This window comes from Lathyrus oleraceus, chromosome 6, assembly GCF_024323335.1.
Source record: "Lathyrus oleraceus cultivar Zhongwan6 chromosome 6, CAAS_Psat_ZW6_1.0, whole genome shotgun sequence".
NCBI lineage: Eukaryota > Viridiplantae > Streptophyta > Magnoliopsida > Fabales > Fabaceae > Lathyrus > Lathyrus oleraceus.
In genome coordinates this window covers 466,262,504-466,279,019 of record NC_066584.1, presented here as the reverse complement: position 1 = coordinate 466,279,019, position 16,516 = coordinate 466,262,504, and the positions used below count along the sequence as shown (strand labels likewise).

Here is a 16,516-nt window from a genome sequence, read left to right as displayed (position 1 = left end):
GACTGAAGCGATTAGTCTTCCTTCCAAACAAAAACTTGAAGCAGTTAGTCCCGAATCTAACCCAAGATTTTCTACAGACTTGTCTCTAACCAAAATAGAGTTTTAAAAAGGCTATCCTCCAAACCGAACCAAGGTTTTGAATAGTCTGACCACAAATCATAGTGGGATTTTAAACCAGGTTGATCTCAAACCAAGATTAGATTTTAAATCTTAATGTCTCGAACCAAAATGACATTTTAAAATAGAATGATCTCGAATTAAAGTAAGCTTGAACATAGCCAGACCTTACGAAATAGTGACTTAAGAAACTAACTCCCTAAGCAAAGCTTTCTAACGAGTTTAAATTTTAACACAAACAAACACTCCCTTAAGGATAAATTATTCAACAAATAGAAAAGCACTCCTTGGTGAATTTACAGTAGCACCCTTTCCAAAATACTAAACATCACTTAAACACAAAGACTTTCTCGAAGCATTACGGTGGTGAATTTACAATAACACTCTATCTAAAATACTAAATATCACTTAAACAAGAAGACTTTCTCGAAACGTTACATTGAAATTAAAATGAGAGAAGCTAGAAATTACTTAGAGAGAAAATAAGGAGTGAGAAAGCTCATGTTTCTAGATGTGAAAATGTAAAGGGATGTGTCTATATTTGTAGCCTATAGGTTGGCACAGGAAAGGAAAGATCCATGGGCCAAAATAAACATTCCATTCTATTGGCTTTTAAGCCCAATTGATAGGTAGCCTTAAATAATCAATTGCAAGTTCTCAAATTGGAAAGAATTGATACATAGACATTTTCCTTCATTGAGACAGTGTCAAAATCGTTTATGGATAATGTTTGAACTTACCAAATCGATTGGCTAAATGCTTCAATCTATTGAATAGTTAAAATTTTGTGTCCAAACTATTATGACAATTCTTGATTCGATTGGCCTTATTCCAAAACATTTTTGGGTTGTTTACTTTTATAGAGGCTTTAATTTTTTTTTTGTGTATGTGTGATACAGCCATACTACTTTATTAGAACTCTATGCTTTTACAAAACACCATTCACTCAGGCGCGACTCAGGAAACCAATCATATAAGCACTTTTTTGAATCTTTTTGTAGATGAGGCTTGAGGTAACTGCAAGTTAAATGCCAACATTATATGATGTTTTCATTGTTCATCAAACCCTAGTTCGTCTTCTAACATCTTTAACCACTTGTCATACTTGCTCGACTTGATGCTTTAAGCTTTATCAAAGGTTTCATCTTCACAAGTGAAACCAAGTTGTCATTCAAGTTTTCATACAAATTTTCCAAGTTATCATCATCAAACCACGATAGTCTTCGGTTTTGGTCACTCCGGCAAAACATGATTCCACATTTATACCAGTTTTTGGATCAAGCGTCTACCACTGTGCTAAAAGAAATTGTTGTTAGTGAGAGCACAACTATATTTCCTTATAGTATAGAGCCCTCAAGGGGTTGCGCCTAACACATCCTAGGCACCATGGGTTTTGGGATGTTAAGCCAATTGAATCGTAATAGTGACGTTGAATCAAACATGAAAGTGTATTAATTCATGTGAGGTTGTGATTCAAATCATGTTCAAATTAATACAATATCCATTCAAACAAATACAATGCTTCATGTACTACCATTAAATCAAAGTCCATAATCCAATTTCAACCATTGATTTACAATTCCAAACCAAAAGACCAAATTTTCTTGATATTAATTATGATATCTCTAACATTTCCTGTAAGCCTCATTCGAGCAAGGAGTTAGTGAACCCGAAGAAGAGGGATTCTATTAGAAATTGCCCTCCTGAATGTCAGAATCTATTGGGTCCTAACATGATAGATGTGGAGGAGAATGAAACAGACAACCATCCAAATAACAGAGATAATGAAAACATTGTTACCAAACATTGCAAATGAGCAGGTGAACATGACAGCAACCAACATGTGCATTGAACACCACAAGCCATTGCATCAGTACATCGATACTGCAAACGGTGGTCCTGCGGCATGAATAATTAGTAAGTCATACATGGCACGATACATAAACAAAACACCAATTTAACACTTTCACTAACAAAATAGCATAACAACAACCAAAAGAAAAACTAACAGGAATTTGCTTCCAATTATAACAGAATTTTGACAAACTAACAAATATTTCATTTCACTGAAATTTCACTCTTACATTTCATTTCAATTTGAAATCTCTAACTAACTATTTTCAGTTGTAACCGAGAAATGAATTTACTGTGAATCTCAAGTAAATTTGGAGGGAATTTCAAAACGAAAACAACATTCTATAAATTCAGCATTCCACATCCATTTGGAGGGATCCATTTTTTTTATGAAACCTTTCTTCATTCAACCTTCACAACAACCCTCAACCATTTTCTAACAACCGACATTTTTTTTCCAAAAATCACTCCATAACAGATTGAGAAACTCGCTTCATCTCATCTTCTCCACACTTCAAGTCTTAGTTTCTCACATTTTCGATCCCTCACTCATCACCAATCTTAGAACCTCACTGCAACTTTGAGGGATTGACGTTTCATCACCTTCATCATCAACTCTCACTTTTCACCAAGAGCTCATAATCTCAGAAGAATCTCTCACACTCCCTCACACACTAATTCACAGAGAATACACAAGCAGTGAAGATAATTTGAGGAGAAGAAGAAGGGAATCGAAAAAGGAGAAGGAGGAAGCGCTACCTGGAAGTCGACGTTGTCTCCGAAGAGCCACTGCGCCGACCTGGTACTTCCTTTGCCGCCTTATCTTAATTTATTGCCATTGATTTACTCATGAACTTCGATGTGGCATCGCGTTCCTTTCGAAGTTATGACTATGTAACTCGAACTGCATCTGGACCGATAGATTTCACGGTGATAAGGTGTAAAATCACGAATCGGAAAACAAACGAGGTCGTTTGCAATCGACGAGTTCGATATGAAGTAGTTTCCCTCTTGTTTTTTTGATCGATTTGTTTGAATCGAAGGGGAAGAAGAGCTCATATTGAACGTGATGCGTGGAATCGAGGATGAAACATGTTGCGCCGTTAATAAGTCTTTGTAACCATGGCATGAAGCTGAGTTGGTGTTGGATGTGCGGACCCAGATCAAGCTGCAGGAAGCTTGGGCTTAGGCAGGCCCAAATTTTTTCCAATTCACACTCCCATCAATCGCTATCAGCACCCCCTCTCAATCCCAATTGACATTTGGCTGGGTCTTCCAGGCCCATCCTTAGTTGTTCTTGGATCCAGTTTTTCCCTTCTTATTTTGTTGATTAGTTAGCCATTATATCATTAACATCTAATAGAATTTAATTAGAATGTTTGGGTTAATTAGCTCAATTAGAAGATTAGGATTTAATTAGATTAATTATAATTTTTAGATTTTAATTAGTTTAGTTAGACTTTAGAATTAGATGTTAAGATTAGATTAATTAGAGGATTAGGATTTATTTAGATTAGTTGATTAAATCTTGATTAGTTTTAATTAGGATAATAGATGTTTTTTTAGAATTTTAGTTTAATTAGATATTAGAAATTAATGAGGTTGTTAGAATTTTTAGGAGTTTAGAATTAATTAGAATTGTTTAGGTTTAATGGAGTTTAATTAGACTTTTCATTGTTAGAAATTAATTCAATATTAATTAATTATGAATAATGATTGTTTTACCCCTAGGGTTTAGAATAGCTTGATTTTCGTGCTCCCTTAGTCTAGGACTTGTAGAAACGTCCTAATTGTTAATTAATCCCTTAGATTGTTATGTATATAATTCAATTTAATTTCCAATTGATTATCCCCCGATTGATTCAGTTGATCAAAGATCACTTTGATCAATTAAATCCTTTGATTGTGCTCAATTTCCAAAGCCTATTCAAGTGATCAAAAGACCCTTGATAGGCCAAGTCCCATGTGTTCAAGTTGTACCGGATATTAAGAGTTGTACAATACTTCAAAATTCAAAGACCAAGATTCAAGACTTCATGCAATTCAAATCAGTATAAGACATGATAGACTACTATTCAAGCACTACAAAGGTGTATTCAACACTTGTCAATCAAGAGCCAAGTTGTGTGCTATGAGTCTTAAGAAATAGAGAATGAGTGAGAGTGGAGAATTCCTATCCTCATTCTGAATGTCTTTGGATACAGGACAAATGACCCAGTTGCTCATCGTATTCACCTATATTCATAGACTTTAGCACAATTCGTCAAATGATTGTCAGGTTTTCTTCTACAACAAGACTAACACACAAGATCTTCCATCAAGAACTTGTCAATTTTGGTTTGAGTTGCACGCTATGAGCCTTAAGAAACAAAGAATGATGAGAGTGGAGAATTCATATCCTTATCTAGGATATCCTTGAGTACGGGAAAAATGACCCAATTGCTCATGGTATTTGCCTTTGTTCATAGAGTTTAGTGCAAATTGAATCATACAATTGACAAGTATTCTTCTTCAAGCAAGCATCAATCATTCAACACTTCAATAATTGAGCACTTTTTCTATCATCACCTTGTGGTTGTACACCCTCTTTCATTCAAATCTTTTCCTGTCTATAAGGTGATAAACCTTGGAATTCCATTTTCCTTGTAGGGTTATGGATCCAGGAAATTCATTAATTCTTTCCTATAAGGTGATATACCTTGGCAATCTTTATTGCCTATAAGGTGATAGACCTTGGCATTCCTTTTACCTTGTAGGGTTGTGGACCCAGGTGTCGCGATGGGATTTTTGAATGTAAGATATTGGATTATCTTAACTCAATTGAATCACTAAGGCAAGATTCTCCACCGAACTTTATTGTATCCAAAGACATGGAAAGGGAAAATATATATAAAACCCTAAGAAAGAGATTTAGGTAAGCAAGTCGGTTATGCAAAGGGAATGTGTTAGGCACCCTTCGCATCCTTGGTACTCCAAGGGAACCATTGATCATATATTGTTTGCCTTATTATGGGTATTTTAGAAGGTGAGTGGGTTTAAAACAAGAAAAGTAAAGGGTGAGGTTGTATTTTTTATTATGCTTGCAAAGATTTGTGTGAACATCTCATGCCTACAGACCCCCCAAGTGCAATGAAGGATCAAAGCTTCGTAGTTCACCTAAAAGGTTGTTTTGTTTGTTGGTTGATTTTATTAGAGCAAGTGATAATAGGCCTTATCACTTAAGAGAATGTCCATTATACCTCATTTTGTTCTTGCTTGCTCTTTTGTGGTCCACCCTTGTGGCCGGTTAATTGTGAGTCTAAAAGACACTCGGCTTACAACATTAGTTGGGTGCTTGGTATATGGACCAAGTAAATGCGGGGGTTTAAAATAAAGTGAGTCTTATGTTTTTTAATATTTTATTAGGTTAAATAATTTATTGGGTGTTTTTACAAAGTGTTTTGACATGCAAAAATAGTGGCTTACTAAGTTATGAACAAGGGAGGTGAAAAGTTTTCCATGCAAGAAAGTAACTTTAGTTTTGAATGGTTAATTTTAGGTTAGTTTTAGTTTAAGGAATTAAAGCATACAACCTCTAACCTACCCCTCATGAAAGTTCCCATACCCCTATCTAAATATAGTATCCATAGTATCCTTATTACATCACTTTGAAAATCAAGAAAGATAAATTAGTCTTGAGGTGATGTTTCCCTTCCACACATGGAATCTCAAAGACAAATAACAAGAAAGGTGAAAGCACATAAAAAAATGAAGAGATAAGGCATATCTTGGTCTCTTGCTGGTCTCACTTGATTTGGATTGTATCTTCCTCTTTGCAATTTTCTTTTTCACCATGTTTGAATGGATTATGCTTGAATGTAACAAGAAGAGGAACAATGTTAATGCAATGACTTAACAATTTTTAAACTATAACATATAATAAAAATTGTTAGTAAACTTCAAAATATTAAATGGAGGATTATGAGTCCATAATGACATATATTTTTTTTGTATTTTTCTCATGCAAGGAAAGGCACATTTTAACATGATTATCAAAACAAGTCACAAAGGGAATGCAAACTAAACACGCTTTCTAAACAAAATGGAATGAAAATAAAAATAAAAATCAAAATGCAAAATCGCTTAACATATGAAATGACACATAATGAGATCAGAATCCAATATAATTGAGACATGTCATTAATCATGCTAGTTGACAAAATGGGAATCAAAATAAGGCATGCTAGCAAGGTATAAACCCTAATCTATAACATGCTTAGAAATTGAATCAAAGGTGCAAGATATAAACATGATATCAAAAACATTTTAGAAGATGAAATTAAGCATAAGGATATAGAAAACCAATAATGTTCATGGATTGCATTCATGATGAGTATCCAACAAGTTGTGGTTCTAATCATACAATGTATCACCCAATCATGCCAAAACTAGGTCAAATCAAACATGAAATCAAATGAAAATGAAAAGGACATAAAAATGCAAAGTGGACAGAATCAAACATGTTCCAAAATTTCATATAAACATCAATATGGAAGCACAAATCAAGCATCAAGATTAGAGGTTCATTCTCAAGTCCAAAACAAGCATAAACATCAAAATCAACACCTAAATGACAACTAAATGAGAAAGGTTCAAATAAAAACACTTTCAACATAAGAAAGTTTCCAAATCTCAAACTAAAACCAGGGGTGCAATCATTTCACACTGATCATGCATCATGAACAAGTTACAACTTGAATCAAGAAAAAAGGGCAAAAGGTAAACCCTAATTTTGAACTTTAAGAAATAAGCTTCAAATGAAAAAGTGTTCAAGACAAAAGATGTCACAAATCACCTATGGAAACCAAAAATGTAACTGTATATCATTTATGAACCAATTTGAAACACTTAGGGTTTTCAAACTTTGGAAATAAATGAATAATAAACCCTAAAAAATCAAACTACATGAAAAAGCTTCAAAACAGAAACTTCAGAGAAGGAAAAGTGTCACCTATTATATAAGGATCATACACAATTTTTTTGGGATTTTTATCATGTAATATGAAATTACTATGATTTAAATACATTAAAAATAACACATAAAAAGATAAAAATGATTTTTAATTTTATATTGGTCAGAAAAATAAACAAAAATCATATTATGGAAGAGAAAATTATTCCAAACAACTTTCATGTTGGACATTTTTCCAAATTCCAAATGGTTTGAGAAATATAAATAGACAAATAATCAAAATAAATAGGAAAATTAAATAAAATGTAATCCAGTGGAAAATAGGGGAGCAAGGTCTATGGTGAGCATGCACGCAGATCTGCCCTTTTCCTCATTAATGAGGTGGCTCAGTGTGAGCCACTAGATCCAATGGAAGTCCACTATAACGTGTGTTTCTTAACACATGGGAACATAACTGAATTCAAAATTTGGAGGGACCACAGGTCACACTCCCATTGGTCCAATTTGAATTTTGTAGGGAGGGGCATGTGGTCTCCTGAGAAGACGATCAGACCACCATGGACGGTGGTCGGTTTCTGGAGAAAATGAAAAAAGTCTTAAAATGCAAAACACAAAAGAGCAAAGTTGCTTAGAATTTCATGGCGAGCAAGATGGTGGGATCCAAAATTATTTATGAACAACCAACAGTACAAATCGAAGGTAGGACCAAAATGAAACCCTAAGCTACAAACCAAAATTAAATGCTACTCTGTTCATGAAAATGAAATTAAATGGTATGGTGATTATCAGAAACAGATTTCCAACAACATAGCATCAAAAAGTTTGAGATTTGGTTCAAGTTTATACCTCTTGAAGATCACTCAAATGGCTGACTTCAGAGAGCTTGTTCTTCCTCCACATGTCATTATTCTGCTTGCTCCAAGTTGTCACACCTTCACCAAACTTCAAAGAACCATGATGAGCCAAATAAAAATCTTAAGGGTGCTTGAGTTTTGAAAATCGATCCAAAGTTCAGAGGTTGAGTAACAAATTCTGCAGGGGTTCAATGGCTCTCTAAGCTTGGAAATGGCAAGGCAAGAGCTTCTATTTATATAGGGAGAATGTGTTGGTCATTTGCTGAATACTTTCAATTAGGTTAGAGGGTAAAATGGAGTTTTGCATATTCTTGCAAACCAAGTTTTTGTGAGGTGGCCTTTGTACCTTGCTAATGGCATGTGCGGACACACTACACGCTCCACCAATCTGTTTTGAATCCAAAATTGTGGCCAGTTGTCCTTGTCCTTACATCATTTGGTGACTTGCCTTCAAAAGGTGAAAAATGAAAAATTAAGGAATATGGAACATAGGCATGGTACAACTCGTGGATGGGTGTAAACAACAAATGAAAATGGGCTTCTCGTGACCTGTTTGAGATCCAATTGCAACAAGGTTGATTGGTTTGGGAGAAAAGAGTTTTTTGGCCAAAATCTCATTATGGCTCGGGTTGGAAGACAAGTCATGGTTTGAGCCCTCAACCATGGCATACCTTGATGCACACACATCACATAATTGGTATGTAATGGGATGGCACAAGAAATTGGGCTCAAAAGTGTGTAATTTGAAAAATGGCTATGTGACATAAATGGATAACTTGAAATGCAAGGTACAAGGTGGTTAATTTGAGTTTTGGCTTGAATCAACCTCAAACAATGATGCACACAAGTCATATGAACCATTTGTGAGGTGTTTGAGTTGCAAAAACACCCAAAAAGTCATATGAACCATTTGTGAGGTGTTTGAGTTGCAAAAACACCCAAAAAGTCATTAGATAAAAACCTCATTTTTTCACTTTTGGACAATTTTAGCAACTTTGAGGTTTGCACTACAAGTCCTTGATCTATGCATTTTTTCTTTTGGAAAATGAATGAAATTTGTAGAAAATGGAAACATAAGATCATAGAAACAAGAACCACCTCATTTGGGTCAAAAATGAGAAAGTTATGAGGTAGTGAAGTTGGAAGAATGACCTATAATGTATGGGCCTCATTCACCCTTTTCCACTCAAAATTGGCCTTTGATGTGTGAAGATAAAATGTTCGCAATTGTTGTCTGATTGACTTTGAAAACATAACCATCTCATTTGGCCAAACAATGAAGGTGTTATGATGTTTTGAAGTTTGGTCCAAAATCACTAGGAATCAAAGATGACTTGTAATGTTTTCCCAAAATAAATGGGCTTCCACTCAAAATTGTACTTTGTTATCAAAAGAAAACTTGTTATGAATGTCTTAAAGATTGATTTGGTGGAAAGAACCACTCCATTTGGATGGAAATTAACCAAGTTATGGTCAATTGAAGTTGGACAAAAATTAGGGCACTACATGGGGAGACCTTCAAACTCAAAAGTTAAACCAAGCCAAATCTCTTCTTGAAAAATGAATCAAAGTCGTAGTGGGTCTCAATTGGAGCATATGATAAAAGGAATGGACTCCATATGAGAAGTATTTCCCAAGTTATGACCTTGGGAAGTTCCACTTGAAAATTAGGTCAGAACTCTAGACAACTTGAGATGTTTTGCCTTCAAAAGTGGCTTTCCATCCACAATTGGCTCTTGTCATGTGAATATAAGTTGTATATATTAGAGTCCAATGCAAAAAATAACCACATTAATAGCTTGCTTGATGAAAAGTTATGACCTTTGGAAGTCAACCCTTCCAGTCTTAGAGCCAATGAAGCAATTCCTTGTGATGACTTGCACAAATAATGACCAGATGATGTTGAGATCCATGCACATCATGATATTCAATGCCAAATGATAAGCCTTGAATTATTAAGACCATAATTCCCTTTCTTTTGATCTTCAAATTCCTCAAACCTTGCACCATCTAACTGCAAAAGATACAAGCACACAATAAGAGCAAAGATATATCTAAATGCATGAAGTTAGTGATGAATAATGCAAATGAAATGTATATACCTTTGAGCCAAGTACATAGTGACAAGATACCAAACGAGTTAAATATAACAAAAATAATAGTACAAAGCAAAATAAGGGGTGATACAATGAGTGAGATACCTAACCCTAGCTTGAGAAAACAACCAAGAAGAGGTGATCAAGACCAAAATCACTCAGATCCATGCTTGTGAACACATTAGGGTATTTATGAATTGAAAGTATGAATGCAATGCTTGATTAAGATGCTATTAAGATTAGGGGTAAAAGTTAGGGTATGACAGCTGCCCCTATCTAAGTTCCTTCAGCCTTGAGATATGAAGACTGAAATTCTTCGTGATTGAAAGGACTGAAGGTAGTTAGATACAAAATACCTTATTTTTATCCCTAAGATGAATGGGTGATGATGTAAAAAATACAAATTGATTAAGAAATGTTATGTTATGTGAGACTCGCTGAGGAAAAGAGAACAAGATGCTAGACTCTCTAGGGAAAGGCCCACTACAAGGGGTTCCATTGAGGAATAAACAACAATACTATTTACTAATTATTGGAAAAAGAACCTTCATAGTTAAATAAACACTAGAGAGGCAACAATAAATAAGTTTACTAGGATTCACATAGATCTATTCACATAGAAGATAGAGAGATATGTTAACCTTTCCGAACTAAAGATGCAACTTAGAACAGAATGCACTGGTTAGTGAAGTGCAGGTATGGACTCAGACGAATTTCTGAGAACGAGACAAAAGAACATATACTTTTGGACTTAGATGGTGAGATAAGAACAGAGAAAAAGGAAACAATGTCATCAGTACTCGATTGCTTTGCCGAGCACGAGATGAAACAATATTTCTGGACTTAGATGGTGAGCTAAGAATAGATAAAGATAAAATTGTTAGTACTCGATTGCTTTGTCGAATACTAGAAGGAACATAAACTTCTGGACTTAGGTGGTGAGCTAAGAACAAAGAAAGATATATGGCTTCGTCAACTTCACGTACAAGTGACTAATCCTCATTCTGCCATTTTTGATCCAAGTCTCTCTCCTAGAATGACACAGACAAATTTTACCTCAATCCCCAAGGATCTGCGATCCATGAATGATTATTCTTTGCCCGAAATAAGTTTCACTACTTATCACACGAGCAACTACTCCTTCCTTCACTCCAAGTCTTTCTCTTGGAAAAGGCTTAGACAATTCCATCTAACTCCTTGCATGAGTGGCTTCTTTTGTTTGTTTCAAATTATCCTTTTTCTTAATGAGAGCAGTGATAATCTGATGTCATCATATGATTGATGAAGATTAAGCTTCCCAACTTTCTCGGCTTTCACCTAGAAAGGTACTTAACTTATTCCAAAAACCTCCCGACTTCCTTGACTTTCGTCTAGAAAGGGACTCGGTTTAAATTTCCATTTGGTATGTCACCTGAAAAAGTTCCCTTTGTGGGGAAATTATATTTACTCTGCTGGTTATTGCAAGATTACCCTCCTTAGTTGGGGAAAACAATATATGTTACTTTGCATAATCTATTGGAGAAACACTGACACAATGTTCTCAAAAAATACCTTGAATGTATAATTCAAAACTGGTAATCGATTGTCGGGGAGTTGCTTACTCATTGAACGCTCAGTCCATATGATAAGCGACTGCAAGGGGACCAAAGTTTAATCCAGAAACGAACTTGAGAGAAAGGGTTAAACAAGACTTTGGTTGAGGAAACAAGATCAACTGGGGGATATTCCTTCCTTATTTTTGGAGAGGAATGAAACAAGACTCGATTGGGGATTAGTCCGGACCATAGATTTGACAGAGCATGACTCAGCTGTGGACAAATGAATTTTGTGGGGATGAAAGATTATGTCGGGAATCTTCACGAGAATGACTCTATTAGGGAGATCATTAACTATGTATGTGAAAAATCTACTAGAGTATGACTCGGTGGGGGATTGTTTATTCCTCCACTATGCATATGAATCTGAGCATGACTATATAATGATTCTACTGATGCATTATGATTTTTTAATGCATGCAAACGTTATACAAATGTTGACAAAACTGATACAATAAACAAGCCTTGATAACAAGAGACAGTAAGGAGTATATTCCAACACAAGAACTCCGCCACTTCAAATATCCATGAAAGTCGACTTTAGAGGATTCATATATCACGCATGCGTTGGGGAATGAGCTACATCACTCTCCATTCTACTTGGGAAAACAGTGTGACAAACTCTGCTCTACTTGAGGAGGTAAAGAATTTTGCAGATTAATTTCCAAACTGCTGAGGATATATAGGAGTATCTTAAGAGATTTATCAGGGCTGACAACGTAGAAGAATCTTAAGTCTGCTGGAGATTCCTTATCAAAAGGTTTCTCTGTCCATACGGGTAATTCTTATGAGGACAAGATCCTCCAACTTTGCTTATTTTGTTGGGTTATACAAAACCTGATCATTGTATGGGCATAAGAGATATGATTTACTTCCGCTGCGGAAACTCCAAGAATCATCAACCGCTCTAGGGAAAAGAAATGATCAAACTCTGAGCACCAAAGCCTGAAGAATTTTACAGATCAATTTCTATGTTCAACGATGTAACTGTCGGGGGAAGAGAGGATATAACCTTCTAGCAACCCACAAGACTTCACTGGGGAAGACATGGTTTAAGAAATCGAGATTCCGCTGGGAAAAGATATGATCCGACTGATGTTGCTATCGGGGAACAGGTGATTCACTTTTAGCAACTAATGGGACTTGACAGGGGATAAATACAATCCAACTTCTAACGGCAAACGCTTGAGGGATATTACGGATACGAGTATCTTTTCTCGATTGTTAGTAAAATGGGTGCCCCACACATGGCCTTTAGGCTAGCTTGGGAAACACTGATTAAGGTAGTACTAATCCTGGCGTGTATCGATACTGAATCAGATTCTAACAATCTTTAAAAGTTAAATCGAGTCATAGGACCAATTCCATCATCTCGGACAAGTAGTATAAAGTCCTTTCGATCATGTTGTGTAAAGTTATTTGAAACAAATTCATTTTGAAAAACAAACAGATAAATTTTAAAATTTTGTTGCAAGAATTAACGTCAAAGATAAAAGAAAATTTTGTACAAAATAAAAGTAAGAACATATGTGAGCAAATATTTGAGTTTTATTGCAAGAATGGTAGTTCGCAAAGGGAGGAACTCCATGGATTTATACAAAAATGGAGAATGGTAATTGGGAAGGGCTATATTGAATCGCAATGACCACTATTTTCCCTCCTACTTTGAATACTCGAGTACAAAGTTGTTGTCTTCAATAACAGTCTTGTCAAGATGCGGTTACTAGCCATTTGTCCCTTTGTTTTGTGTAGATTTCCCCAAGGGGTATTCAATCTACCAGGATGATTATTCTATTTCTGTCCCTTTCATTTTGACTGGACCTCCCTTTGGGGTTTTCAATCCATCATGACTGCTCTTTTTTGACTAAGCCGCTCTTTCAGGTTTTCAACTTATCGAGCGTTCTTTTATTTTTTAGGCATAGTATTTCTTGACTGCATCTGAGTTAATTAGACGCAGAATCTCTTCTTCATCCATAGTCGTAAGAATTAGGGCACCGCCTGAGGAAGATTTCTTAATGACATATGGGCCTTCATAGTTTGGCGTCCATTTTCCTATAGCATCATGTTGATCAGGCAAGATCTTCTTTAGCACAAGATCCCATTCGATGAATAAGCGAGTTTTAACCTTCTTGTCAAAAGCTTTCTTCAACCATTGTTGGTACAACTGACCATGGCACAGGGCTTTGAGGTGCTTCTCTTCAATTAAACTCAACTTATCATATCTAGTTTGATAACATTCTGCATCAGTCAGCTTCACTTCCATCAAGACTCGCATTGATGGGATCTCGACTTCTATTGGAAGTACTGCTTTCATGCCGTATACGAGAGAAAAGAGGGTTGCCCCAGTCGAAGTGCGTACTGAGGTACGGTATCCATGCAAGGCGTAGGGCAATATCTCGTGCCAATCCTTGTAGGTGAAAACCATATTTTGAAGGATCTTCTTGATATTCTTGTTTGCAACTTCAACTGCCCCATTCATCTTGGGTCTGTAAGGAGAAGAATTGTGGTGCTCAATCTTAAATTCTTCACATAGCTCGGTGACAAGGTTGTTATTCAAATTAGATCCATTATCTGTGATGATCTTGCTTAGCACACCATACCTACTGATGATATTGTTCTTCAAGAACCTGACTACCACCTACTTGGTAATATTTGCATATGATGCGACTTCAACCCACTTAGTGAAGTAATCAACTGCCACAAGAATAAACAGATGTCCATTAGACGCCTTTGGTTCAATTATACCAATCATACCAATGCCCCACATTTCAAAGGGCCATGGTAAAGAGATCACATTCAAAGGTGTAGGAGGTATGTGTACTTTGTCTGCATATATCTTACATTTATGGCATTTTCTAGCATATTGGTAACAATCTGACTCCATAGTCAGCCAATATTAACCGACTCTGAGCATCTTTATTTCCGTAGAATATCCATTGGTGTGCGTGCCAAAAGACCCTTCATGTACTTCTGCCATTAACATGTCTACTTTGTGTCTGTCCACACATCTAAGCAAGACCATGTCAAAGTTTCTTTTGTAGAGCACATCCCCATTCAAGAAGAAATTAGCTGACAACCGCCTCAAGGTTTTCTTATCTCTATTAGACACCCTAAGCGGGTACTCTTGCTTCTTAAGAAAACACTTGATATCATAGAACCACGATTTCTCATCTGATACCACTTCGGCATTGAAGATATAGGCAGGTTTATCACGGGTCTGGATAGTGATGGAAGGCACTTCTCTGTGCAAATTCACCTTATACATGGAGGACAACGTAACAAGAGCATCTGTTATCTGGTTCTCGTCTCGAGGGATGGGATGGAATTCTACTTTAGTGAAGAAAATAGACAATCTTCTAGAATAATCTCTATATGGGATTAAACCCGGATGACGAGTTTCCCACTATCCTTTAATCTGATTGATGACAAGAGTCGAGTCACCGAACACTTCAAGAAATTTGATACGCATATCAATAGCCTCTTCCAAACCAAGGATGCATGCCTCGTACTCTGCGATGTCGATGGTGCAATCAAAATCCACCCTTGCTATGAAAGGTATATGTGAACCTCGAGGAGTAATAATTACAGCTCATATGCCATGTCCATATGTGTTGAAAGCACCATCGAACACTAAACCCCAAATGGATCCAGGCTCGGGACCTTCTTCAATAGGGGGCTCATCATTGTCTTATTCTCAAAGCCATGACATCTTCATCGGGAAAGTTAAACTGCACAAATTGAGGATCCTCAACAGGATGATGTGCCAAATAATTAGCGAGGATACTTCCTTTGATGGCTTTTTGGGTGTGATACTCAATATCGTATTCGGATAATAGCATTTGCCAACGAGAAATCCGGCTAGCCAGGACAGGTTTCTTAAAGATATACTTTTTTGGATCCATTCTCGAGATCAACCAAGTAGTATGATTCACCATGTATTGGCGGAGGCGCTTAGCAGCCCATGCTAGTGCAAAATAGGTTTTTTCAAGCATCGAGTACCTTTTCTCAAGCATCATGTCATGGAATAAGGTTGTCATGGTCATTTGGCACGTTGCACCAGCGTTCTTCAATCTGAAAGGCATCACTCTATAATAAAATGTTCCCCACGGGGTGATAAACATTATTTTTTCCATGTCATCTTGCGCTGTTTTGATCTGGTTACATCCAAAGAAACCATCCATAAATGAAAAGACATTGAATTCCGTAGTATTATCTACCAACATGTCTATATATGGTAGAGGAAAGTCATCCTTCGGGGTGGCTCTGTTTAGATCCCTATAGTCCACACACATCCTGACCTTTCCATCCTTCTTCGGCACATGCACAATGTTGGCAATCCATTGGGGATACATAGATGTGATCAGAAACCCGACATCAATCTGCTTTTGCATTTCTTCTTTGATTTTGACGGACATATCAGGATGAGTTCATCTTATCTTTTGCTTCACAGGTGGGCATTCGGGCCGGAGTGGCAACTTGTGTTTAACGATATTGGTGTCCAACCTTGGCATGTCTTGGTAGGACCAAGCAAACAGATCAACGTACTCTCTTAACCGTGTCGTCAACTTGTTCTTCACATCAAAGTCGAGTAATGCCCCAATTCACACTTCCTTCTTATCTTCCTCAGTGCCCAAGTTGATCAATTACATCGACTCTTTGTAGGGCTCGAGAGTCTTGTCCTCTTGTTCTAGCAATCTGGAAATTTCATTTGGGATCTCTTCAAACTCTTCTTCATATGCTTCATACACTGGGAACTCAAAGTCGGGAGAGGGTGCAGAGTCATTGCATTCAATTGGTTTATTGAGAAATTTACACATGCATTTATGTTTTTGATTTTTAGAAACTGATCGAAATAAATTGCATATGCAGATAAAAGTTTGTCATTATATTTTTGAAAGTTTTATTTTCTTTACCATTTTTCGAATAAAGCAAAAAGTAAAAAGACATAATTGAAATCAAAATGAACTTTTATTTATGCTATAAAGAGTTGCAACAAAATTCATGAAGCCCAACCAAAAACACCTCTGCCTTGGCCAGAGCAGAGGGCAA

The 16,516-nt window shown here is 36.3% G+C and overlaps 1 long non-coding RNA gene across 1 annotated transcript; it reads right to left on the bottom strand.

The window, feature by feature from the left end:
• Window positions 1-1,621: 1,621 nt before the first annotated feature.
• Window positions 1,622-3,189, bottom strand: LOC127092058 (uncharacterized). The gene is made up of 2 exons (XR_007792067.1): window positions 2,731-3,189; window positions 1,622-2,016 (listed from the first exon to the last, which is right to left on the bottom strand). It is a non-coding gene; the product is annotated as an uncharacterized LOC127092058 (long non-coding RNA).
• Between the last annotated feature and the right edge of the window lie 13,327 nt (window positions 3,190-16,516).